General features: G+C 37.5%; 1 protein-coding gene and 1 pseudogene across 1 annotated transcript in view; both read left to right on the forward strand.

Annotated features, from left to right (window-relative positions):
• The window catches only part of Pclo (piccolo presynaptic cytomatrix protein), a 266,676-nt gene that overhangs the window by 62,166 nt on the left and 178,770 nt on the right, over positions 1 to 25,740 (forward strand).
• LOC119804030 lies at positions 657 to 7,458 on the forward strand (annotated as a pseudogene).

Here is a 25,740-nt window from a genome sequence, read left to right on the forward strand (position 1 = left end):
AATGTAGGTAGTTCTTTTTTAGAGAAGTGGTTTACATAATATTGAATATAAAGGCATCAGGTATAAACATATTTTCCCATCTATGAGTGTGGAGTGGGCATTTTCTGTTTTCATTTGGATTGTGAGGGATAATGGCTAAATGAGAAGAAAGTCTATTGTCGTCACCAGGTCAACTGTCTACACTCAGTTATTAAATTCTTGGAGAATGCAGTGCTGCTTTCCTGTATGAGGTACAAATATGCTAATTTTCTCCCACTAATTTTAAAATCTATATTGTCCATTAGAGTAATTTGAGAACATTGACTTTTTATGAATCCTGAAAGTGTAGTTCAAGGTTATGTATTCATGTGTGAGCATGCACTTGTTTGTGTTTGTGTGTCTGAGTGTGTAAACATATGTGTGCAGTTTTAATTTAATTCAAGAATGAAAAAATTGCAAAACGTTCAGAAATTGGAAAATATTGGAAATTTATCAGTGTTCATCCTTTTTGTAACATTACTATTTTAAATAATGAGAGTGAAAATCAACATAGTGAAAATATTCGATATTTTAAATTAATATATAGTTCTAATCATATCCAGAAAAATATTCAAAATAATCTGGCTAGTATTTATTTTATTTTTATTAACAGTCAGATTCATTGACATAAATATAAAATGAATGAAAAATTGAGTAAGAAGCCAGAGAGATCATTAAAATTACCTAATAAGTGAGTTTAAAAGTTAGCTTTTTTTCTGCTTGACACTTTTGAGCTGTCTGTACAGTAATGTAATTTAGGGATATATAATCACTGCTATGTTCCTTAGCGTGAACAGTGTCATCTTTACCGCCACATCTTGTTTACCCACATGCACTCATATGATATGTGCCTGTTGAGGAATGTCATGACACCAGCAGAAAATGTGGATAAACGCGGACTTTAAGTCAGATTCTAATCACAGTTCCTTCTGAAACAGCCAGGTGTTTTACACCCAAGCGGGTCCACATTTAGAGAAAAGTTGAAAACTTGAAATTGGAAGGAAGTGCTGAAAGGGAGTGTTTTATTAAAAGTCTCCTCAGCCTTTCTCTGTGGCTCTACCGGAGCTATTTCTGCCCGCTGAATGGCAGGAAGGGAAAATACGAGCTTCTATTCAACACCACTCCTATTTTTATTTTGGGTGACCTGATTCCGAAATAATAAAAATAATTTGTCTTATTTGTTACGTCACACTGCAGTTTTTATACCCATTCTAAGTTAGAATGGGCAGTGGGTTTGCAGTTGCAACTTTATAGCAGCTGTTGGTATTCTTAAGACGTTAAAAACTGGAAAATAGAAGTCATCTTTTAATGTACCATCCTATTTTCATGGTCTCCCTCATGGTAATGCACTCCCTTGCTAAAATTACGTCAAATACTAATAAAAAATTAATTTGGATTGGTATGTAAGTCACAATATATTCGTTATAAACTTTGCTATGTCTACTTGGCCCGAATTCAGAGAATTCTGATGAAAATGTTCTACAAAAATTGCTTTATCTAGGAATCATCCGTCTACATAATACTATTTTAATCATTTAACTGGTTTTAAGTTGGTTGTGTTTATAGGCTTGTTTCTTTTATTTTCTGTTACTAACTTACAAATGTCACATTCTACAATATGGGTGTGTTAATATTAATAAGAACAATACAAAAAGTATATTTTCAATCAGTTATTTGACCTCATTTATGTTACATAATTTTTAAAAAAAAAAGCACACCCTCATTTCTCATTCATTATTGTTTTTCTTAGTGGGTCTTCACATTTTCTGTTCAATAATCAGGGCGGCTAAGGTTGACGTAGGCTATTTAGGGAATAAGTAAGAGATGGCTCAATAGTATCAGGCTAAAGTTCTCTCTGAAGATAACTCCTTAAAAGTAAGCCGCGAGTGCTTTTGGTGCCCAACGGACCTCTCGGCTCAAAGCCACTGTTTCGATGTTTTAATAATGTATGTTTGGTGATTGTAGGATGACAATAATAGGCTCCGTTTCCATTTATATGGTTATATTTAGGAAATTAATGATTAATTTCTCCTCATAGCCATTATTAGGCAGCCTCAAGAGCTATTGCATAGGGCAGGGCCTCTTTTTCCTCTTGTTTTCTCATTGCTGGAAGGGCTTGGCACAGACTGCTTTGAGGTCCGGCCTGACCCATTGCCCTGCCCGCCTTTTCTGTCTTGCCCTCCGTTGGTTGCTGAGATGAGCGTGTTCTTTCCCATTAAGTTTGTTTTTAAGGGATTGCTGACATTGCTAGATTTATGTAACTTATATGCTTTTCTCGGGTGAATTTCGTCATTTGATATCATCTCTTTCAGGTAAATCTTCCTATAAAATAATCCATATTTGACATTCTATGGAAAATAAAAATCTATTTGTGGAAAGTGCTAATCTGTGTTTAGATTGCAGGATAGCAGGAATCTGCTCATAAGAGAAAACACAGGAAGAGTTTCTCAAGGTCTTTTAATCTGGCTGGCTCTTTATCTAGGTCCAACGGGCATTATGAATAAGAGAACATTTATATTTCTCAAACAGCTTCATGTGTAGCTGATGTTATCAGCTGTTGTCAATTTTATATTTGTTATAAGTCTGGCAGGAACTTATAGTTCTTATAAGTTCTTTCTTATAGTCTGAAAATACTAATGTTTTAAAAAAAATCAAAATTACTTTGAAATTTCAACAATAACAGAAGCAAGAAGCAGTCCAGTATGGAATGAGAAGGATGGTAGAGAGGAAATCTGTAGAGAATTCTGGAATCATGGTGACCTTCTTGCAACTGAATCTTATTGTTACTGTCGAGCCCTTTCTTCTTCCCTGAACTTGTTTCAATTACCCAGCCTGGGATACAGAACAGATGTCATTAAAACAGCAGTAGGCCAGAGAGTTGACAATAATTCTGAAACATAGTGAGGCTCTTCAGCATGATAGCAAGTGTCAATTCCTTGTTATACTCCGTAAATCTGCTTCCATAAGTAAGGTTTTCTGTGTGCGGAACACAGTTCTGTTTTAATCTAAGAAGAATAATATCAAAAGTGTTTAAATTCTTTCATATACTTGAATATCAACATTTAAAAGAGTTTAAAGGTGTTATACATTCAGATTTTTTTGATCAGGATATTGTAACTAATAATAGAACAGAGCTATAGAAAATCTTGAAATTAACTGCGTTGACTGAATATTTGTTATTCTATATGTATAGTTTCCTATATGTATAATAAATAGAATTGAGGACAGACCTCTGTTTACCTACTTACCCATAGAAGGGCCAATGTTCCACAGATAATTTCTAGCTATCTGCTTAACAGAAGATTTGAAAGATTGTTAGTTTATAGGTATTTTTGTTATTTTTTATTGCTTGCTTGCTTTTTCCTTTTTTTAGCAAGAGGAGGATAACATTGATCAAAATGTAAATATTTTTCCATGAAACTTTCAGAAGTAAATCTCTTAATTATGTACCCTTAAATCCTAATCAGTTGTAGAAAAGGAGGAACAAATTACAAGATTTTAATGATACTTAGGTATTCTAGTATGAACTAGTATAAAGACTTACATAATGTATGTTTCTAAAAGGGCTAAGAAACTGCTATGGTTAGAAAGGCATGCTGAGGTTTGAAGAGGCATATGGTTTTAGAAAATCTCTAGAGTCCATTGTTTAAAATCAATTTTAACTCAGTTTCAATGTCTATAGTGAAAAATATGCTTTTGATTCATTGAAAATGATCTGAGTAAATGAAAAACTTTCCCATTTTAAAATCACTTGATAGACTCTTCTTAAGTTATCACAAATTGTCTTTATCCCTGCCTTTTATTTCTTTGTAAACTGCATAATATGTCAAAGGAAAACTCTTAATGGTATTATTTGTGTTATCTCTGAGTTTGAGGCCAATCTGTTCTCCTGGTTGAGTTCCAGAACAGCCAGGGATACAAAGAGAGAAACTGTCTCAAAATAAGAAAGGAAGGGAGGAAGGAAGGGAAGGGGAAAGGAAGGAAAAAGAAAGGAATGGGAAAGTATTCAACTGTTTATAATAAAGTTGCTTTGGAGTCAGATATCTGACTGTAACTTTGGAAAAATTCCTCACATATTTTATTTAATTTTCCTCTGAAAAATAATAACAACAAGAGTTCAAACAGGTTGTTACAGATTCAAATTACAAAATGCATAGAGAGCAGTTAAGACAGAATCTGGTAAATGTCAGTCTAACCATGATTCAACCATTAGCTTCTACTAGGAATTTAGAAATATCAATCCAGAAATTATATGCGTGAAATTCAATTGTTAATAATTTTAGGCCAAAAATTTAGTGTTTGAAAGCCCCCATTATCCTAAAGGGTTATGAAATATGCTTTTTAAAAACAGTGCCAGGGTAAGGAACAGGACAGGAAATGTTTGGCAGGCATCCTGACACAAGCATCCCCAGATTCCTTTTGGTGAAAAAAAGTAATGTTTACTACCATAAAATATAAATCTGAGCTTGGACAAGAGTAATGGATAAAACTCAGAGTTGTGAAAAGAAACTTAATACAAGTGTTAATGAGATAGGATGCTGTTATATCTAATTATATTTCAACACATGTGTGTTGTTAATGACTTGGACAAGAGGATTCATACTTAATACTGACCGAGATGTTTTGCTTTTATTTCATAGTTATACATACTCTCAGCTATTATAAAAATTCAACTTAGAGATTCTGTCATGAAATGAGATGAAAGGCATGTAAATAAACCCTTATATTTATCTTCTTCAACACAAAACTTTTGTCAAGGTATAGTTGATCCTCCCTTGCTATGGAAGCTCCTTCAGCCAATAGCCTTTAAGACACCAGCCCATGTGGGCATGGTCTCTTATGCTATAAAGATGCAGCTGTAAAGCCAGCGTTTGGTTTCCAGCTGTAGCTTCCAGCTGCTAGATTTGGTTACTGTTCCCCGTTCCTGCAGAGGACTGTGATCTATGCAGGAGGGGGTTCCAGAATCAGAGTGACTTCAACTGGGACCGGATCAAACAGCTGCACTAGAGGTTATGGCTCCTGAGCGGAAACCAGCCCACCATTCGGAACGAAGTTAGACATTGTCCAGGACCTGGACTTCAACCCAACTCGCTCCAGGTTCGTCCATGCCTTCTTTGACAGGAATTTGGGCAAGAGGACCAGCGACTTGGCAGAGGAGATTAGCTTCAAGGACTTCATGACCATCATCCCCTACTTCAAGCTACTGTGCTCCCACTTCAACAAGGAGGAGGCAGAGTTGTACTGCTGAGAGAAGATGTGCTTCCTTTTCCAACTGTAGGACAAGGACTGCGAAGGCTCATCGTGTTGCAAGAGTATGGTAGGGTGGGGAGGACCTGCTGTCCACGAATCTGCAGGTGGAGCATGCGTGGGTGCGCTCCGTTGCCAATTCCTTCGCACACCCACCTTGAAGGAGGAGGCCAGGGCTTCAGACAAGCAGCTGGAGGAGGGCCAGCCATCTTTGAGATCAAGATGCAAGTTAGTTTCCTGAACCTAGAAGCCATAGCCTTATGCCAGTGACCTGCGTGCTACCCCGCCCACCACCCATGGGAAAAGCTGCCCCTGAGCCTGACAGCCTTCTACTGCAGCTACGGGGTATCTGTGACCTAATGGGAAGCGAGAGCCAGAATAGAGAGGAGACAGCCAGCTCATGCTTTACAGCTGCATTTATAGTATAAGAGACTACGCCCATGTGGGCTGGTATCTTAAAGGCTATCAGCTGAAGGAGTTCCCACAGCACCTCCCTTGAAATTTTACTATCGATTTGGGTACCAGTTATCTTTTTTTTTCTAGAGAGACATTGACTGTTATATTTCAGAATATTTGTGTTTTACCCATAACTTGGTGAATTAATGAATGTAAGCATTGATTTTTACAGGGACAGACTTTCTGGAATCATGTAATGCATCTAGCTATGTGAGAATTTTGATACTGGATATGCTCATAGATATAATTGTGGCTTTTGAGGGTTTTGTTAAGACAGTAATCCGAAGTTGTCATATGAACCTCATATTTGACATGTCCTGAGAGATACACTTCTTGGTATCTATTGATCTGTGCCACCTGGCACTTCATCACCAACTGATATTTTTATTCTGATAATGTAAATAAGGCAATGAAGAGTCTTTTATATTATCTTCAATGTCAAATCTTATGTACCCAAGGTGTTTAAAATACATGGTCTTAGATTCAAGATACCATGTGTCCTCGAAAATAGGATTGGGATAAATCATTTCTTACACATTCAAAATGAATCGTAAGTACAAGAAATCACCCATATGGTTACACTGGAATTCTGAGCAAAATTACTTAGCTTTAAGTCCTATGGCATATGGGTGTCTATTTGAGGATTCATCTGAAATAATACAGTCCAAAAATTAACCACAAAAGACAATTTTTTTCAGCAAGAAAATAAATGTAACCAGTCAAGAATGAGTGCTGAATATTCCTTGTCTGGTTAACTTGAGGAGTTAGTTAATCAACATCCTTAATGTGGAAAAGCTTGAATTATAAGGGACAATGCAGCTCAGCCAACACATGGATGCCAAGCTTCTAAAACTTTATGCAAAGAACTCAGTGGTGTGGTTGCTGGGCATCTGATTTCCACAAAGTCTAATGTAAAGATTTTTTTGTTACTTTAGAATATTAATGTTTGGTAGGGGTTTTGCATATGATAATAGATACAAATATGCTATCAATTCTTCTATATTTGTGTACTGAATAATTTCTTTGGGAATAGGAAATGGTTTGTGAAAATACATCTTTGGAAAGTTGAAGTTTAGACACACTGGTATGTGTGCCAAATGTACTACATTAGCAATTTCTGTTTAAGAGCAGTCGTGAAAATCAAAACATTCCTCAGTGTACAGCATTGCTCATTAAAAAACTATATAGGATTAATTTTAAAATGATATTTCACATGGGGCTGAACATAGCCACGCTGACCAAAGGAGTTACGAGAGTAGAGGACTGGGTTAGGCCTGTCCATAGCCGGCCATGCCTGAGCTCACTCCCTGGAGTCCCCTCATCGCCACACACTTAGGAACAATTAATTGCTTGAGTATTATCAAAAGATTTGATCCTTTGGTCATTTCTCATCTCAAAGTTGTACCCCCACAACTTAGTGGCTGGATGGATGACATGAGAACAGGGAGAACACTGTGGCAGAGAATAACGATGACATTGAACTGAAAGAATCCCTGATCTGGACGCAGAGGGGCAGCAATCTGGAGCAGCTTTCAAGCTCGTATCTGGAAGCTGCAGCAGAGAACAATCAGGCCTGAGCATCAGGATTGGGCGGCATTGCTGGCAGAGCAAGTGGTGATTATATGGAGCTTAATGGCAGTCTCAAAACAGCAGCCTCAGCATCACGCCAGGGCCAAACAGGAGCAGCGTTTCCACTTCACCACGGAAGCATGTGGGAAACTCAGGAGAGATTCATGAGGATAGTGTCTCGGGAGTAGACCTTCCAGTGGACTCCTATCTGCCTCCTTGTATTAATGAAGGCTCTTAGACAATCAAGATTGGTCTTGGGGTTTTCAGATGTTATTTGTTTTCTGCTGTCCTTGCCAATATGTCTGATACTTCAAAAACTTTATAAAGGAGGTGTGTTGCTGAAGGATTTTCCTCACGAATATGATTTAGGGCACAGAAAATGAATAGTGTCCCTCTCTAGAAGCTTTGGTAAATATAAGACGACTTTTACTTTCTGGAATGCCCAAACCCCCTCATCTTTTATACCTTCATCACATCCAGCCCTGGACATGGCATACAACTGGAAAGACTTCAGAGTTCCTTTATCCATATCATATTATTCTATGATCTCATTGCTCTGCCTTTTCTGTTTCCCATTTAATTGGGAAACCTAAATTGTGACCCCCCCCACACACACACACCTTCTTTGTCTTCCTCCTGACCTCTCTTTTTGACTTCCATCATTACACTGCTCTTGGGCGACTTGATATTCCCTTCCTGACCACGAAGTTGATTTTCCATTTACCCCAGATCCGTCATTCTAGATTCTGTCTGTAGTGGATATAAGTAAGACTAGATACGTTCCCAACATTACTGTCCTTTACGCCTCCCCTTCTTTCATTTCACTTAAAAATAATGAACCGATGGACACTTATCAGTATAAAAATGAGATTTCCTCATGATTTCTATTCTTAAGATTCTTTTTTATTTTTTATTAAAAATTTCCACCTCCTTCCCGCCTCCCACTTACCCTCCTCCCCACTCCACTCTCCCTCCCTCTCCTATCCAGAGAGCAGTAAGGGTTCCCTGCCCTATGGGAAGTCCAAGTTCCTCCCCCCTCCATCCAGGTCCAGGAAGGTGAGCATCCAAACAGGCCAGGCCCCCCCCCAAAGCCAGTATGCGTAGTAGGATCCAAATCCAGTGTCATTGTCCTTGGCTTCTCAGCAACCCTCATTGTCCACCATGTTCAGGGAGTCCGGCTTTATCCCATGCTTTTTCAGTCCCAGTCCAGCTGGGCTTGTTAAGCTCCGAATAGATCAGCCCCACCATCTCAGTGAATGGGGGGACCCCTCGCAGTCCAGACTTCCTTGCTCATGTTTTCCCTCCTTCTGCTCCTCATTTGGACCTTGAGAGCTCAGTGCGGTACACCAATGTGTGGCTCTGTCTCTATCTCCATCCATCACCAGGTGAAGGTTCCCTCACGGTCCTGACTTTCTTTCTCATGTTCTCCCTCCTTCTGCTCCTCGTCAGGACCTTGGGAGCTCAGTCCGGTGCACCAATGTGGGGTTCTGTCTCTATCTCCATAAATCACCAGGTGAAGGTTCTATGGTGATATGCAAGATATTCATCAGTATGGCTATAGGATCTGGCCTTTTCCGGCTCCCTCTCCTCAGCTGCCCACGGAACTAGCTGGGGCATCTCCCTGGATACCTGGGAACCCCTCTAGAGTCAAGTCTCTTAATAATTCTTATGATTCTTATAGGTTAATATTTTAAAGCTTAGAGTTTTACAGTGATACATACACATTAATCAACTTTTCCATTATTGGTCGTGCTCTTCCTTTGTTCATTCTTTTGTGTCTTCCTTTCTTTCTTTCTTATTTGTGTATGTTTATTGTGTATGTATGTATTTGAGTGTGTATGCATATATGTATGTGTGCCCTTGGAGGTAGACATTGGTGTGTCTATTGCTCTCCGCTTTATTTATTTAGACATGACTCTTCACTAAAGTCAGAGCTCATTTATTAGCTCTCCTGGCTGGTCAAGGAGCTTTGGAGTGCTGTTTGTCTCTACTTACAGTGTTGGGGCTGCAGGTGTTTGCCTTACTTTCCAGTGGGTACTGAGGATCCAAGCACAGGTGTTTGGGTTACAGGCACTGGACTGACCAAACTCAAGCCTTCTATATCATTTCCATTGAAATTTATCTTCAAACTGTGTAGATATGTAATATCTATATATACACACGTGCTCTATATCAATCAGTGTAGCATATGGTATTAAGAGACATTTTCTCATTCATACTGTGACTTATAAAACTCAAATTGCCCTTTAAGCAAGAATAAATGTACTTTTACTTGCTTTAATCCATGGTTGCTTTCTATTCCTATTAAGTTTAGCAGGAAGGGAAGCTGTTGTTTCTTTAGGAGAAAATAGTAATTTTACTCAAATGAGTGCTGGGGTTGTTCTTATTTGGTAAGGCTTCTTTTATATTGCTGACGTCATTATTCTCATTGTGCAATGAGCAAATGGGTCCCTGCATGCCTCTGTGAATAAAATAATGTGTGGTTGTTAAGATGGTGAGCTGTGGTTCAGAATGAGCAGGTTCAATTGGTAGCATCGCTTACTGATGGTGTGAATTTGGGTATACTGTAAAACTCCTCCCACCCATTTCTTAGTTCATATGACATGGGTAGTTGTGTTGAGGAATAAATGAATTGATCCATGTAATATTATTGGTACAAAATGTGACCTATTAAATATTTGGTAACATTAGCATTTATATTGATGCTTCTATTCATGTTAAGTTGATCACTATTAGTATATGGCATTGAAATTGTACAGTAAGTTAACAGAGTTCTTATTTGGCCCATAGATCAGTGCTATACTGTTGTCTGGTACATGTTAGAGAAGTATGCTAGATTTGTTTACAGATTTTATCTTCAAGGAGTTTAATACTTTTTGAGAAATTGTGTCTCTCTGTACTATTATAATGGTTCAAAGTATGCTTTACTTTCCGTTTTAATAGCAGAAAATTGGCATAAGATGCTGTTTCCTTTGAAGTTAACTTTCAGAAAATGAAACACAAGAGCAAGGTGTCTGTCTAGAACAACATGATTTCAAACAACACTTACTATTGTTCCGAGGCCATTCTGAGATTCAGTCTGAGTTATAGGCTCCCAACCCTATATTTTTAATTGATAAGTTAATGAGTCTGATTTAAGAGTTCCAAAACTTTGGAAAAGAAAATAATTAGAATTATAAAAATTAGACAAACCCTGTTTTTTAATTCCTTACATATGAACTACTTTGTTGGACTGTATCTATTTATACAATATAGACTTCCCTGCACTTCAAGAGCTAGGTGTCTTCTCACCTAAGACCTGAGTTACTTTTGTCCCTAGATTGCTAACGTGTAGAAGAATCTACGTATCTGGCCTGAATTTTAATTTGTAGAAACCAGTTTCTTTTACTATATTCCTGTTTGTACCTAACATATTTCTTTATTGTAGAAAATCAAAATAGGAATAAAGTAGTACTGATCCTCCAGAGGTTTCTCCAAAATGTCCACAATTAGTTTTCTTGTTTATTAGAAATTCACATTTGCTGTTGTGAAGACCCACTGACTGTTTATCTGACCCTTTATCCTTGGTTAATAATTAGAATTTTGGGCTTTGGAAATGCACATTCAAAACCTGATCTAAATAAGTGCTATGTAGGAGAATCATAGAATGTCACCAAAACACACAATGGGAAGTAGGATTGAGAGCTCAGTCTGTGGAATAGCATTACTGGTGTCTTGAAGCCAGAATATATTGTTCAGTCTCTTAGTTCTAAATATAATGAAAGGTCATCACTTTTTTAAAAAATTCTGCTTCTTAAAAAGCCCGTGGTAACCCTCTTCAAATAAAATTGATAGCAATTTTGACAGCATGTCACAGGTCATTAGGAATCTCATTCTAAATATCATCTCCCATCCTTTCTTGCCCACACCCTCAGTGCCAGTGGGAAGGAAGATGTCCCATTTATTCTTCAGTGAGTGCAGCCCTCTAGGGTGTGAGTTTATTTTTGGGATTGCTCACAACATTAGGGAAAAGAGTGTTTTAAAAAGTCATTCTTCTCATTGGCAAATCCGTGCTCCATTCTGTGGTGATGACATAATGCAGGCAAACCTACATGCAAGACAATCAACTTCTAAGACTTAGGAATGGAAAAACAACTAAGATTTTTAATTTGCTAGTTAATAGTTATTTTATCATGGTGTCTAAATTGCACTTGAGAATATATTTACCAGTGAAGTTGCTTAACTGATTGAACATAATTAAATGACCTATCTTGATGTTGCTTGTCATTGATAATACTTCTACCTCAATGTGCACTTGCCTTGCCAAATATTTGTATTAAGATTGTACTCATTTTTGAACCAATTGGCCTTCGGTTTTATGCTAATGAGGGCTTATGGAAACTTAAATCTTGTTGTCCCAGCCAGGCCATTAGGGAGAATTTTGTTCAGCAGCTTGAGTCCTGTGCATCTGGCTCATCTCTTGGACTGATTCCTAAAGTCCAACTTTAGAGCAAAACTTTATATTTCTTTGATATTTTTATATCATAATTTATTTGTGTGTGTTGGGGTTTGCTGTCATGTGTGAAGGATCAGAGGACAGCTTGAGGCACTCAGTTCTCTTCTTCTACGATGTGGGTCCCCAAGCTCTAACACAAGTCATCAGCTTTATTTGCTGAACCATCTTGCCAGCCATAATTTTATTATGTTTAAGTGTTTAGCAGTTTAAAATCTGGCTTCCCTCTTTTCTTCTAATTTATTATCTAAATGGATATTGAAACTATACTCTAACATCAGAAAAATTACCATAAAAAACAAATATATCTGACATTCTTAAAAAGAAAAACATTATTTTCTAAGATCTTGATTGATTTTCATTATTAAGATGTATTATATATTAGTCAATTTTTCTTTCATTGTAGTGAAAAATACCTGACAAATTAATTTAAAAGAAGAGAAGGCCTTATTTCAGTTCATAGTTTGAGGATAGTCAGTCATCCCGAGGAAGGTATAGTAGCAGAAGCCTGATAAAACTAATCATACCCTGTCTACAGGTATGGATCAGAGAGAGATTTAGGCTGTGGTGCACTAGCTTCATCCTCTTCCCTCTATATTCCCACTGACACCCTCAGACCATAGCGTGGTTGTTCCTACATTCAGCATGGGTTTGCCCACCCAGTGGGAAGACTGAAAACTCCCACACAGACACACCCAGAAGCATGTCCACTGGACGATTTGAATCAAGTCTAGCGACAATGAAAATCACTGAGCATTCCCACATCAAGGCCTTGTTTATGTGCATTGTATGAGCAACTCTCAGATATGAACAAGTCCCACATTAAGGGCACTGCTTCTGTGCATAATGCGAGAGCAGTTCTCAGATTTGATTTGCTAGTCTTGCATTTTGTATTACAGAACTTCAAATGATTAATTATTACTTATGGGAAACATTATGCTCTTATCTTTGACACTAGACCGAATTGTTTTGTAGTTGCTTACAACATTTTTATAGATCCTTTGAATCTTATAAAATCTCATACTAAAAATCATAGAACCAAAGTCATAGTAGTTGAAATCTCTCCATTAAAACCACTCCATTGTCCTCACCTGACATCCACTAATATCCCTGTGCCTATAGTCACAGAGAGCGGCTTTCCTATGCTTTGTGAGTAATAAGGAATAACTTGGTGTTATACCCATTGTGCCAACTAGTTTTATGTCTAGTCAGTTGAGAAAATGCCCCGTAAGACTGGTTTGTAGGCAAGCCTCTGATGTATTTTCATTCATGATGTAGGAGGGATGGGCTCATTGTGGGTGGCGCTACTCCTGACCTGGTGGTCCAGTAAGCATCTCTCTTCCATAGACTCTTTATCAGCTCCTGTCTCCATGATTCTGCCCTGTTTGAGTTCCTGTTCTGGCTTCCTTTAATAATAGATTGTGATGTGAACATGTAAACTGAAATGAACCCTTTCTTCCCAAGATGTTGATGGTCATGGTGCTTTATTACAGAGATAGGATCCCTAGCTGAGACAGCCACCTATATCTCATAAATTCTACAGTGAATTCTTTTTTATTTAAATATTTCTAAAATGCATATATTATAATATTGCTAAACTGCATGGTGGTGGCGCACGTCTTTAATCTTAGCACTCAGGAGGCAGAAGCAGGCGGATCTCTTTGAGTTCGAGGCCAGCCTGGGAATGGAGTGAGTTCTAGGACAGGCTCCAAAGCTACACAGAGAAACCATGTCTCAAAAAACCAAAAAAGGAAAAAAATGCTATGTTTTGGCATTTCATTTTCTCTGGGGGATGCAAAATATGCCATTCTATATTCAGTGAAATAAAATAGTGTAGCACTCTTGCAACTTGAAGAATAATTACATAGATTGAAAAGGAAAAGAGTTGTTGAAAACTCAAAATAACTCCATAGTTCTAAAATTAATTCACAAATTGCTATGGGTATTTAAATAGCTTTGAGATGTGGATCAATTTTTGAGCTATCCACCGGCCCTGTACTTTCCTTCCTCGCCCTGCCTTCCTTTATTGTGAACAACTGTTTAATGTATTTATGCTATGGCTTAAAGAAAGAATATTTGGCCTTGAACTCTATGGTGTCGGTGATATCACGTTACTTACATTTTATTTTCAAGCATATGGTTAAAGGAAACTTTCCATATCATGATGATTTGCAAACATCACGGGAAAAGAATGCTGGGAAAGGAAACAACTTGGCTATGTTTGAGTCACTGCTCAAAGCAGAAAGAATATGCAAATAAGATATTACATGAAACCCAGAGCATGAGAGAGAATGCTTGAGGAAGCAGAGATTCTACAGAAGATTTTAAGTGGCACGGTCACATACGTACAACTAGTGTGTCAGTAAACAACCCGAAGACGTAGGAAGGCTAGGTCACAGGGGTTTCCTGTATCGTACTGGGGAAGAAGCTTTTCTAGAGAGTATTGTGAACTCAATTTAAGAATTATATGGGGAATAATTACCTTAAAAACTACTGAAGCTGCAGTGCGTAAAAGGTTTAGACTAAACTAAAGTCTATTAAATTTAATCTTCAATTTAGAAGGTTGTATTTTAAATTACAGAAGAGGCAATTAATACAGAAAAGCAAATGGACAGATCTAATTAAATGTTAGGGTGGAAAAGTTTTGGTTATCATTTATCTTCAGAAGGAAAAGTGAGCCGGGCGGTGGTGGCGCACGCCTTTAATCCCAGCACTCGGGAGGCAGAGGCAGGCAGATCTCTGTGAGTTCGAGGCCAGCCTGGTCTACAAGAGCTAGTTCCAGGACAGGCTCTAAAAAAGCTGCAGAGAAACCCTGTCTCGAAAAAACAAAAAAAAAATAAAAAAATAAAAAAAGAAGGAAAAGTGAAGATATTTGGTTGCACACAGTGCAGCCATTTTCATGGCTCTGAAATACCCATTAAAATAGGGATGGAGACAGGACTTGTCAAAATAGAGAAATAAAGATGAATTCATTTGGGGACATGCAGAATTTTAAATTTCATCTTCATGCAAGTGTATGTTCAGCTGACAGTACCATTTTCTTTCTAAGACTGAGATTGGGTCTCTGTTTCTACTTTTGCAAGTGTTTTTTCTAACATGTGGCTCTTGAGTTTTTCAAAATACATCTTTTTCTATTTCTATAGTTACACTTTTATTTTTATATTAATGTGATTAAATTTTGAGTATTTTGATGTCTTTATATGATTAGAATAATTCATTCTTGGATGTGACATACAACTTTCTTCTTTTATTATTTTGTTAGACTTGCCTGCTAAATACTTCATTGAGCACTTGAGTGCTTTAGTTACTCTAGGGAACCCTAGGAGTCACCCGTGTACAACTGATGAGGAATGTGGATGGCTGACAAGAAAGTGTGACACCTGAAGCTAAGAAATGGTAACAGATATATTAAAGATGCTAATGATAGCGTATGATGTCGAGGCATTGATTCCAGACAATGTTGCGAATAGTTTAGGAATATTTACTCAAAGAAGGGGCACTGCTTATTTTCTGCTACGCTTTTTGTACTTTTACAAGTGAGGACAGAGTGAGCAATATGGAATATCCCTCAGCCCTGGCCTCCACACCCAAACTGTTTCACTTCAAAGCCCACACTTCAGCCATCACTGCTAATGACTGGATTCTTCTGCAGTTGCCTAAGGATTTATTTTTCCCACCTGAAGGTGTCCATTAGTCATATCCTCCCTGTGAGGTGTCTGTTCAGGAACGCTAGAGTTGTCTGTGACTTTCCTATCTCCATGTTATTTTCTTAGAGGTGAGTTCAGTGACTACAGGAGAAATCAGCCTGGTGAGACATTAACAGCAGGGGGCTAAAGCAGCTTGATCAAAGTGCAGATGGGTGCATTATTGTCATTCGGGACGTCACTCAACCATGACTCAGCCAACTGTTGTAATAGTTTGAATCTGCAGGATACTTTCTCTGTTGTGGAAAGTATAAGGTATGAAAGACATTGCTGTAAAAATATAAGTAACCACAAGTTAAACAATAAACTAAATGGACTAGGAGTGGTTCTCTCATCCATCATTTGATGAACCAGAATGATGTGAGGTATTGCTCTTGAAGCCATGGTTACAGTAAAAATGACCTGCCTGAAAGGTGTTAGAACTGGCGCATGTAGAGAGGAGGGTATAAGTCCATTCAGTTTCCAAAGAATATGTTGCTTGGCAGCTTCTTAGTTGTTTTCGTTGGGTGAATTCTATTTTCCCTTTAAAAAACAACCAAGTAAACTTCCAAAACATTTATGTAAGATACACATTAGGAGCCGGGTGGTGATGGCACACGCCTTTAATCCCAGCATTGGGGAGGAAGAGGCAGGCGGGATCTCTGTGAGTTCGAGGCCAGCCTGGTCTACAAGAGCTAGTTCCAGGACAGGCTCCAAAGCTACAGAGAAACCCTGCCTCAAAAAACAAAACAACAACAACAAAATACACATTAGGTGTGGTAGTACAGACCTGTAATGCTAGCACTTGAGAAATGAATGTGAAACAGAAAGAAATTACCATATTTGTTTAACTTCTCCAAAGATTTTGAGGACTGACATAGTGTGCAAACAATTTCCACAATCAACCTGGAACATGCTTGGTTTTGTATTGGTAGAAAAAAATCCATAGTCACAAGCTGATTCAACAGGGATTTCTTCTTTGGGGTCATAAGATAGTCCTCTTCTAGGGCTTTGAGATGGTGACTCTTGATTCTCAAATAGACTGTATCATGGATTCAACTAAAAGACAAGCTACTGGGAAATACTGCAAGAGATTTTACGATATTTTAAATTTGAACACCTACTCTAAAGGTGGCAGTGGCAACCTAGACACTTAGGAAACGAAAGAAGGAAGTTTTGCTTTTTCCCTGTTTGCCTTCACTCTCACCGGCAAGATCATCTACCATGATACAGCTTCCTTCCCTCCCTACTATCAGAAGCAGGCTTCATTTGTCTGGACTGCAGATCTCCGGTTCTCCAGGAACCATCCAAGCCTTCATTGAAAGATGCAGATTTCTAAGAAAGCAAGCCTAATATAATGAACAGTTACTAAGTTCACGTGTTCTTTGTGTTTAAATATAGCTTTTTTTTATTTTTTTGAGACAGGGTTTCCCTGTAGTTTCTAGAGCCTGTCCTGGAACTAGCTCTTGTAGACCAGGCTGGCCTCGAACTCAGAGATCCGCCTGCCTCTGCCTCCCGAGTGCTGGGATTAAAGGTGTGCACCACCACCGCCCGGCTTAAATATAGCTATTTTTGAACTACCCAGAAAACATTGTATGAGCCAATCTAAACTGCCCTTGAATGTATGTCCAATTCATCAGTTCTGTTACCTTAGAGAAACCTGAATAATACAGTAGTTTAAATGATGACATCTTTAAAGTTTTCTCTGAACTTGGAGCCAATACTTCAGTCAAGCCAGTGTAGGTAGAAGTTTCTGTTCTGCAAGCTGCTCCCAAGTAATCAAACAGACATTTATATTAATTATAAATGCTCCTCCAGTAGCTTAGGCTTGTTACTAGTTTACTCTTATATTTTTAAATTAACACATATTTCTTAGCTATTCTTTGCTACATGGCTTGGTACATTTTCTCAGCATAGCATGACCATCCTGCTCCTCTCTGTGTCTGCTAGCAACTCCCGACTCTACCCTTCTTCATCCCATAATTCTCAATTTGACTCTCCCACCTAATCTTACCCTGTTCAGCTATTGGCCAATCAGCTTCTTTATTAAACCAGTCACAGTGACATATGTTCACATGGTATAAAGGAATATTCCACAAGTCAGCAACTTTAGTTAAAGATCAAGCTCAGTACAGTGTCCTTAGAGCTCTGAGCAGCTAGCATAAGAACCGTAACAAACCCGTCTCTCTGAATGTGGCCAACAGCGGGGGCTGACTGAGAAGCAAAGGACAATGGCTCTGGGCTCTGATTGTTCTTCATGGACGGGCTCTGTGGGAGGCTTCTCAGCTTGGTCGATCACCTTCCTGGACCTGGGGGGAGTTGGGAGGACCTTGGTCTTAGCATAGAGTGGGGAACCCTGATGGCTCCTTGGCCTTGAGAGGGAGGGAGGGGAGGTATGGGTGGAGGGGAGGGGAGGGAAGGGGGAGAAGGAGGGGAGGGAAGGGGGAGGAGGAGGGAAGGGAGGGGGGAGGAGGAGGGAAGGAGATGGAAATTTTTAAATATAAAAAAAATAAACCATGAGGAAAAAAAAAAGAAAATATTTTCCTCATATTTTAGAGTAAAAAAAAAAAAAAAAAAAAAAGAACCGTAACAACTCAGTCATATAGTAAACTAAAATTTAAATTCTAAGTAAATGTCTTACGTCTTTTACCAGTAAAATCAGCTTCAAGGACTTAGTTGTATTTACTGATACATGTATTATATCTCATGGTTCCATAGGTTTTATTTCATCTAACCAAGCATAGCAATAATGGGAAGCTGCTGGGTAAAGGTAGATTCTCCCAAGTATATGGCCCCAGAGATTCACTTCCTTCAGCAAGACCCCGTCTTTTGCAGCTCCTTCACCTTCTGAAAGCTTATTCTTATTCTCTGTCCATCACTGGGTTGAACTATTCACTATTCACTAGCTCTCGTGATTGAGTTATCTCTGGAAGCATTCTCACAGACACATGCAAATATGTGTTTTACGGATCTTATAGTGACTTCTCAGTCCAATAAGTTGAAAATAAAGACTAAATAGTACAGGGGGTTGCATATCGAGCAGAACAGATTTTGGCTAAGCTATGATCTGGTTGAACATACAGAATCATCAGGCTGGAATTCCTGGAGGTAAGAAAGCTGCTCCAGTTAGTTTCAGACCCTCGTTACAAGATTTTTGTGTATCAAACCTATTATTCCTGGTATCTGTGGTGATTATAAGGAAGTATAATAGCTCACGGGCAGTCAAGAGAGCAAGAAATCAAGTTACAGGCAAGAAAGAGTTAGAGAGTCCAAACTGTTGTCATTCACTGACCTGGATCATAAGGGAACCCAAGAGAAAGAGGTAAGGCTGAGAGAGCAGATACTGCCGTCTCCATATCCACCCAGAGCTCAGCACTTGAGAAGGAGGCATGTCTACCAAGATCATTTGCATTGTCCCTTGGCTTGGCACCAAGCCATGGCAAAGTGGTTCTGTCTGAGGGAAAAATGCTGCCCTTGGAGTGGCAAGTTGCAAATCCTTCCTGCAAGTAGATGGCAGCAACAGCTGATGAAGAAGTTCGAGCCTAAGGACCCATTTTAGAAAGTGGAAGTTGCAATAAGAGGCCATGTAGGGTTAATGGATAGATCCATCAGGGACATGAAGTGAACTGTAGGTCAGCTGGTCTGCTGGAGAGAAACGAAAGAATAGGACAGCTGGGAGGAGCCCTCACAGAATCAAAATACATCAGATGCTTAAGTGGGAAATGATCTCAAGAAAGAAGCCCAAATTAGAATAGATTAAACTGTAAGTAGTTTGTGCTATGCCCAAGGCATTCTTGAAAACAGGAGACAATCAGCCACTGTTAATGGAATTAAACAGCTGGTGAAATCCTGAGGGAAATGAAAAGATCCGAACCTCTGCCATTCCTGGGAGATTCTCTGTCTACCCAGACAGTATTCGATGCACCCCACTCTGGAACAACAAATGAATAACTTAAATAAAATGAGCTTTTCGGTTACTAGGTATGTCATTTATAATATGTTCCGGATGGAGAATATGAAGCATCCCTATCTAAATTGTACAGCTTTCTGTAACAAATTATAAGAGTTGAAACAGACAAACAAAACAAAAACAAGAAAGCACGACTGCCTCTGTCAGGTGACATGATCTATAAAAAAAAGTCCCAAGAAACCCACTAAAAACTACTAAAAGTAACAAGTTCAGCAGGGCTGGAGAGTTAGGATCAATATAAAAATCGATTATATTTGTCTGCACTTACACTGAATATCAAAAAAGATATTAAAGCAATCTTATTTATAGTTCCATTAAAAACAACAAAATAGGGCTTAGAATGTAGGTCAATTGATAGAGTGTTTGTCTAGCTGCTCATAACTGGGTTAGGTGACCCATGCTTCTAATCCTAGCACTCTGCTAGTAAAAGTGGAACGATGGATGAGGATTTAAAGGCCATAATCTCAGCATAGCATGTTCCAGGCCATGTGGATTACATGTCGTAAAACAAGAATCAAAAACAAGCAACCCTTAATAGTAAATCAATGAAAGAAATACCAAACTATTTCTGGGACCTCGAAACACTTTTGAAAGACATTAATATCTAAATAAGTGGCCAACTATACACATCAATGTAAAAATAATTGCATTATTAAAGTGGAAGCATTCCCAAAATTCTTCTACAGGTTTAGGATGATACCTACCAAAATGCTACCTGACTCATAAAAATGTATGAGGTAATGCTAAACTTCATATGAAATTAGAAGTGACAAAGAATAACTAAAGTAAATAGAAAAAGAAAAATTAGAAGACTCCCATGTCTTGATTTAAAGCTTAATACAAAGCAGCCATACTCAAGATAATGTGATAACATGTATGCTAGACATAAAGACATCTAATTATAGAATACTGAATTAAACTCAAACATCTGTGGTTTACTGATATTTGGCAAGAGTGCCAGGACAATTCAACAGGGACTTACTATTTTAAAAATTGCATCGAAACACATATATATCTATGTGCAAGCAATAAAATTGAAGTTTCACATTTTAGAATTGTACTTAAAAATGGGCAAAAGTCTTGAGTATGAGAAGTAAAAATAAAAAATATAAAAAGAAATTGCAGGTAGAATTTTTGAAATGGATTTGTAACTATGACTCCAGATACACAAGGAACAAAATGAAAGTAAGTAAAAGTTCATGAAAATTAAAAATTCCAGTGGCTCAAATGACATCAAGAGACAACCCACAACATAGGAGAAAATACTGAAAATAATTATATCTGATGAGACATTTGTGTCTGTGTTACAAAAATAACTCTTAAAAGTCAGTAAGAGAAAAAAATGGACAAAGATATAATCATTCCTCCAAAGAAAGTTACACAGTAGCTGATTTTGTATGCTCAATGTCAGAACTCAACATATGACCTATGGGTAAACAAAATCCATATTGTGATAATGTTTTATTAGAACTTTTGGTCTGCAGACACAAGAAGCAGTAAAAGTAAAATATACAGAAAGAAATTTAAAAAACGGTAAAAAAAAAAAAAAACCCCAAGGAAAAAAAGGTAGGTAAAGAGAAACAGGTTAATTTAAGTTAAAAGAGCTAGCCAGAAATGAGCCTAAGCCAGGTCAAGCATTTATAACTAATAAGAAGTCTCATGTCATGATTTGGGAGTTGGTTGGTGGCCCAAAAGAAAAAGCCTGGTACAGCTCCCTGGTGATGTATAGCTGTGACATCACAGTGCAGTACATCGTTCATGTGATTAGGGTGATGTCTATAAACGAACACTGATCCTCTCTTCTCCTCTTCCTGAGTCTAGAATGCTCCTCCTACTTATTCCCTCTGCCCACCAGCCCCGCCTATCCTTTCTCTTCCTAGCTATTGGGCATTCAGCTCTTTACTAGGCCAATCAGGTGCCTTAGGCAGGCAAGGTGAAACAAATGCAGCACATCCTTACATAATTAAACAAATGCAGTGCAAACAAATACAACACACCTTTACACAGTTAAAGTAATACTCTGCAGCATGAACAAATGTAACACGTCTTTGCCTAGTTAAAATAATACTCCATAACAGGTAATAGAAAGGTTTTAGAAAATTTTAATTTATTATTTGAGAGTTTATACCTGCATGCAATGTATTTTTGTTTGTATCCACTCCACCCTCCCTCCGTCCAACTCCTTCCAGATCACTCTCTTATCCCTCATCCAAATTGATGTGCTCCTCTTTTATTGTTTGGTTTTTTGTTTGTTTGTTTGCTTGCTTGCTCGCTTTGTTTGTTTATCTTTGTTTTTCGAGACAGGGTTTCTCTGTAGCTTTAGAACCTGGCCTGGAACTAGCTCTTGTAGACCAAGCTGGCCTCAAACTCACAGAGATCCGCCTGCCTCTGTCTCCTGAGTGCTGGGAATAAAGGCATGTGCCACCACTGCCTGGCTTCTCTTTTATTGTTATTAACCTAGTGAATACAAAATTAGTGCTATGCAAACCCATGTGGTTGTGAAACCTTGTTATATATTTCATTTCATGATCCCAATAAGTTTATAAAGATTAGATTATTTACCTTATTTGGCTAGTTTTATGCACAAAAAACTCAAGACATGAACAGAATTTACTAAATTGTCACAACGACCTGGTGGAAAAGCTCAAATCGAGACTCTGACCTACCCCTTGACACTTCCTCAGTTTGTCCTTCATTTTTTTATATTAAACATCATATTTTGTTTTAAAAAAAACACACAAACTTGATAGTCTATAGCCAAAATTTCAGAAAAGAACAGAGTCCCTAAAAAAGATCAAGAGAAATTGGACATTTTTCTAACACACTGCTTTGTAGGAGGAAATGGTATAGAAGGGCCAGCCTAGTAGGTTCTCAAATGGTTAAGCAGAGGATTACCTCTGAGGTACCCATCTATAACCAAGAGAAATTAAACCGTATGCTCATAATGCTGTAAACAAACACTTGTAGCAATGTAATTCATGTTGGCTAACATGAAAGGGGTGATACACTCGTGCGACAGAGCTTCATTTAGATATAGAAATGAATAACTTTCATATATGGAGCTAGAAAACATCATATTGAATGAGGTAACCTAGACCCAGAAAGACAATTATCACATGTACTCACTCATTAGTGGTTTTTAAACATAAAGTAAAAAATAAAGCCTACAAATCACAATCCCAGAGAACCTAGACAACAATGAGGACCTTAAGAGAGACATACATGGATCTAATCTACATGGGAAATAGAAAAAGATGAGATCTCCTGAGTAAATTGGGAGCATGGGGACCATGGAAGAGGGTTGAAGGGAAAGGGATAGATGGGGAGGGGGAACAGAGAAAAATGTAGAATGCAATAAAATCAATTAAAAAAAAGAAAAAGGAAAAAACCTACTTTGACATAAAGATAAATATTACGAATGTTTTCAAGGATACAATGTGAATTGTGATACAGAGAACATTATATCATTATAAAAAAAGAAATCACTGCTGTTACTAACAATTGTTATTCTTAGAAAATATAAGCCAAGGGTTCTTGGTAATCCAGTTTTTATAGAAAAGTTAGAGAGTTTTTCATTTCCAGCGGCTCAAGTACTCAAAACCCAATTATTGTCTCTCTGAGTACAAAGCGGAATACTGTGGGGAAAGTAAACAGAAGGTGGAGTATCACGGTGGGAAAGAGAATTTTAAAAATGGCACATTTGTCTAATGTTACATCTCTAAGATTAACAACTAGAAAATTAAGGATAATAATACAACGGAAAAAGATGAAAGTGTATAAGATACAAATATTCAGGTATATAGTGGACATGGATTAAACATTTTAACTAATATCAAAAATCAGTAGATGCTGCTACTGTTTAAAAGCAATGCAATATATTTATAAATACACAAAACTAAAATGAATTAAAAATAGATGCAAAACTATAAATCATTTTCTACAACTTGCTAATCAATATTAATGCATAAAACAGTTTACAGTTTTTAGCAACTGTAATTTTATCTTAAAGTTGATTCTTAATATCATGTCTTGAAAGGCACCCAAAGGTAGAGATTATCTAGACTACTGAAGAAGTTGTTATATAAATATTTCAAAATCCCCATAATTTTTCCTTATAATATTTAGGGAGAGTTGAGTATTTCTGGATTAGATCAGATATTAGCCCTAAATATTTCATTTCTATTAGTACATCATACAGATTATTGTATTGATATAGCACTAAAAGTTTTGGTTCAATAAATAACAGAGAAACAAAGTATCTCAGAATGAAAAGAAAATATCTTTCCAAATCAGTGTAAATATATTATACTTTATTTAAATATGGCTAGAAGTGGATGAATCAGAGTTTAAATGCTTGTATACAGTAGACAAGAAACTTGGTAAAGATAAACTTCACCCAGAAGACATACAAACAGTACAGAGCTACATTTAGAATATTAATTGTACCATCTGTACTCTAGACCACTACAGGCAACTTAATTATTGAGTATCAATGTGCCCACTTTATTCCAAGCAGTGATAAGATCATCCTCCCTTGGGTGTTGTAGGAGAAAATTAAACGTGTGTAAATGTCTTCTACAGTATCTGTAATAAGATGTACTTACTTACTTTTGGAAAATTGAACTTCCTGAATGCCTTCTGGTATAAAAGCCTAATATGTGACTCCAGAGATGCCAATCTAAAGAAAATATGTCCCTGACCTAGAAAGTTTCACAGCATTGAAGCCCTGATATTTTGGCTATGTTCTAATAAGTCTGTAGCTGAAAAGATTTTTTAATAAGAAAGACAGCTTCTTAGAGTGTGATGATAGGCTTCAAATGGAATATATATGTGACTAAACAAAATTGCAAGACGGATAAGATTTAGGAAATATAAGGATAATGATCACTACACAAATATTACAGACAGTGTATTAGATGTTCATAAACTGTCAAGAACTCTTTGTTAGAAAACATACAAAGCCTCATCTTAGCTTTTGGTGGTGGTGCTGCTGCTATACACATTGTAGTAGAGCAATTCTTATGAAAACATCCACATAATGTCTCAAGCACACAGTACCTGCAAAACCAGAGAAAAGAAATAGTCCATAGTTTCAAATTAATATCAGTTAATTATTTATTGATCCTTGTTTCTATATCTCACTTTCTGTATGACACTTGAACAACATGCATGTAACATGTCACAAAATTCCCTTCTAGAGTCCTGAAACTAGATTCCTCTCTCATCATGTGCCAAATACAATGAATGAATAAAGTAACATACAACTAAAATAACCAAGTGCCCTAATTTAAGACCTCAGTATTTGAAACTGTTGGAGAAAAACAGGGCAGAAACACTTTAAGTTCTAGGGACATGCAAAGAATTTCTTTTTGTTAAGAATTTTTAATTTTAATTTTGCCTATGTGTTTGTATTGTCAGTCGGTGGGTATGGCCATCTGAGTTCTGGTACCTCAGAGATCAGTAGGCCGGAAGCATTAGATGTCCCTGAAACTAGAGTTTGTGAGCAGCCCACGCTGGTGCTGTGAATTGAATCCATGTCCTCCTCCAGAGCAGAATGTGCTCTTAGTTGGTAATCCATCTCTTTAGCTTCTGTTTTTTAAATTGCACTCTGGATCCACTGAATTAAAAGCAAGAATTGACAAATAGGTCTGCATTAAATTAAAAAGCTTCTGTAAGTGACATAAATAATGGTGGGTGAAGAGGCAGCCTACGGAACGGGAAGAAAACCTCTACAAGTTATTAATACAGCAAAGGACTAATGTAGAAGATATGTAAGAACTGAAAATAAGTGAATGCCACAGAACAGGTCATCTAACTAATAAATGGGAAAATAATTTGGAGAGAAACTTGTAAAAACACTAAAGATGTGCAAATGACCTATAAATATAAGAAAAATATTTAACAACTTTTGCCAGAATGCAAAAGGAAATAAAAATTACCCTGAGACTTCCAGGTGAAGAGCAGAAGATGCCTCTGTTTCACCTGGTGTGATAAGAATAATAATATTCTCATGAGAATAAGAAGGGGCAAGTTGTTCCTAAAGATGAAAAAGGAGAAGAGCTTCAGAAATTCATAAAAATTTTCATAGAAAATTGAGGAGCGTTATGGAAAAACACAGACTTTGATCCAAGCCGAACATAACCCATCTTAGAGGCTTCTGAGCCATGGTGGGAGGAAAGGATCCTTCAAAAGGTAATCCAGGAGGTTCTGATAAAAAAAAAAAAAAAAAAAAGAGTGGCAACCTAGCAAGGCTCAGAATCTATCACATGAGTTTTTGAGGTAAGGATATCTCTGAATAGAAGGTC

Source organism: Arvicola amphibius, chromosome 18 (genome assembly GCF_903992535.2).
Source record: "Arvicola amphibius chromosome 18, mArvAmp1.2, whole genome shotgun sequence".
In the NCBI taxonomy this organism is placed as follows: domain Eukaryota; kingdom Metazoa; phylum Chordata; class Mammalia; order Rodentia; family Cricetidae; genus Arvicola; species Arvicola amphibius.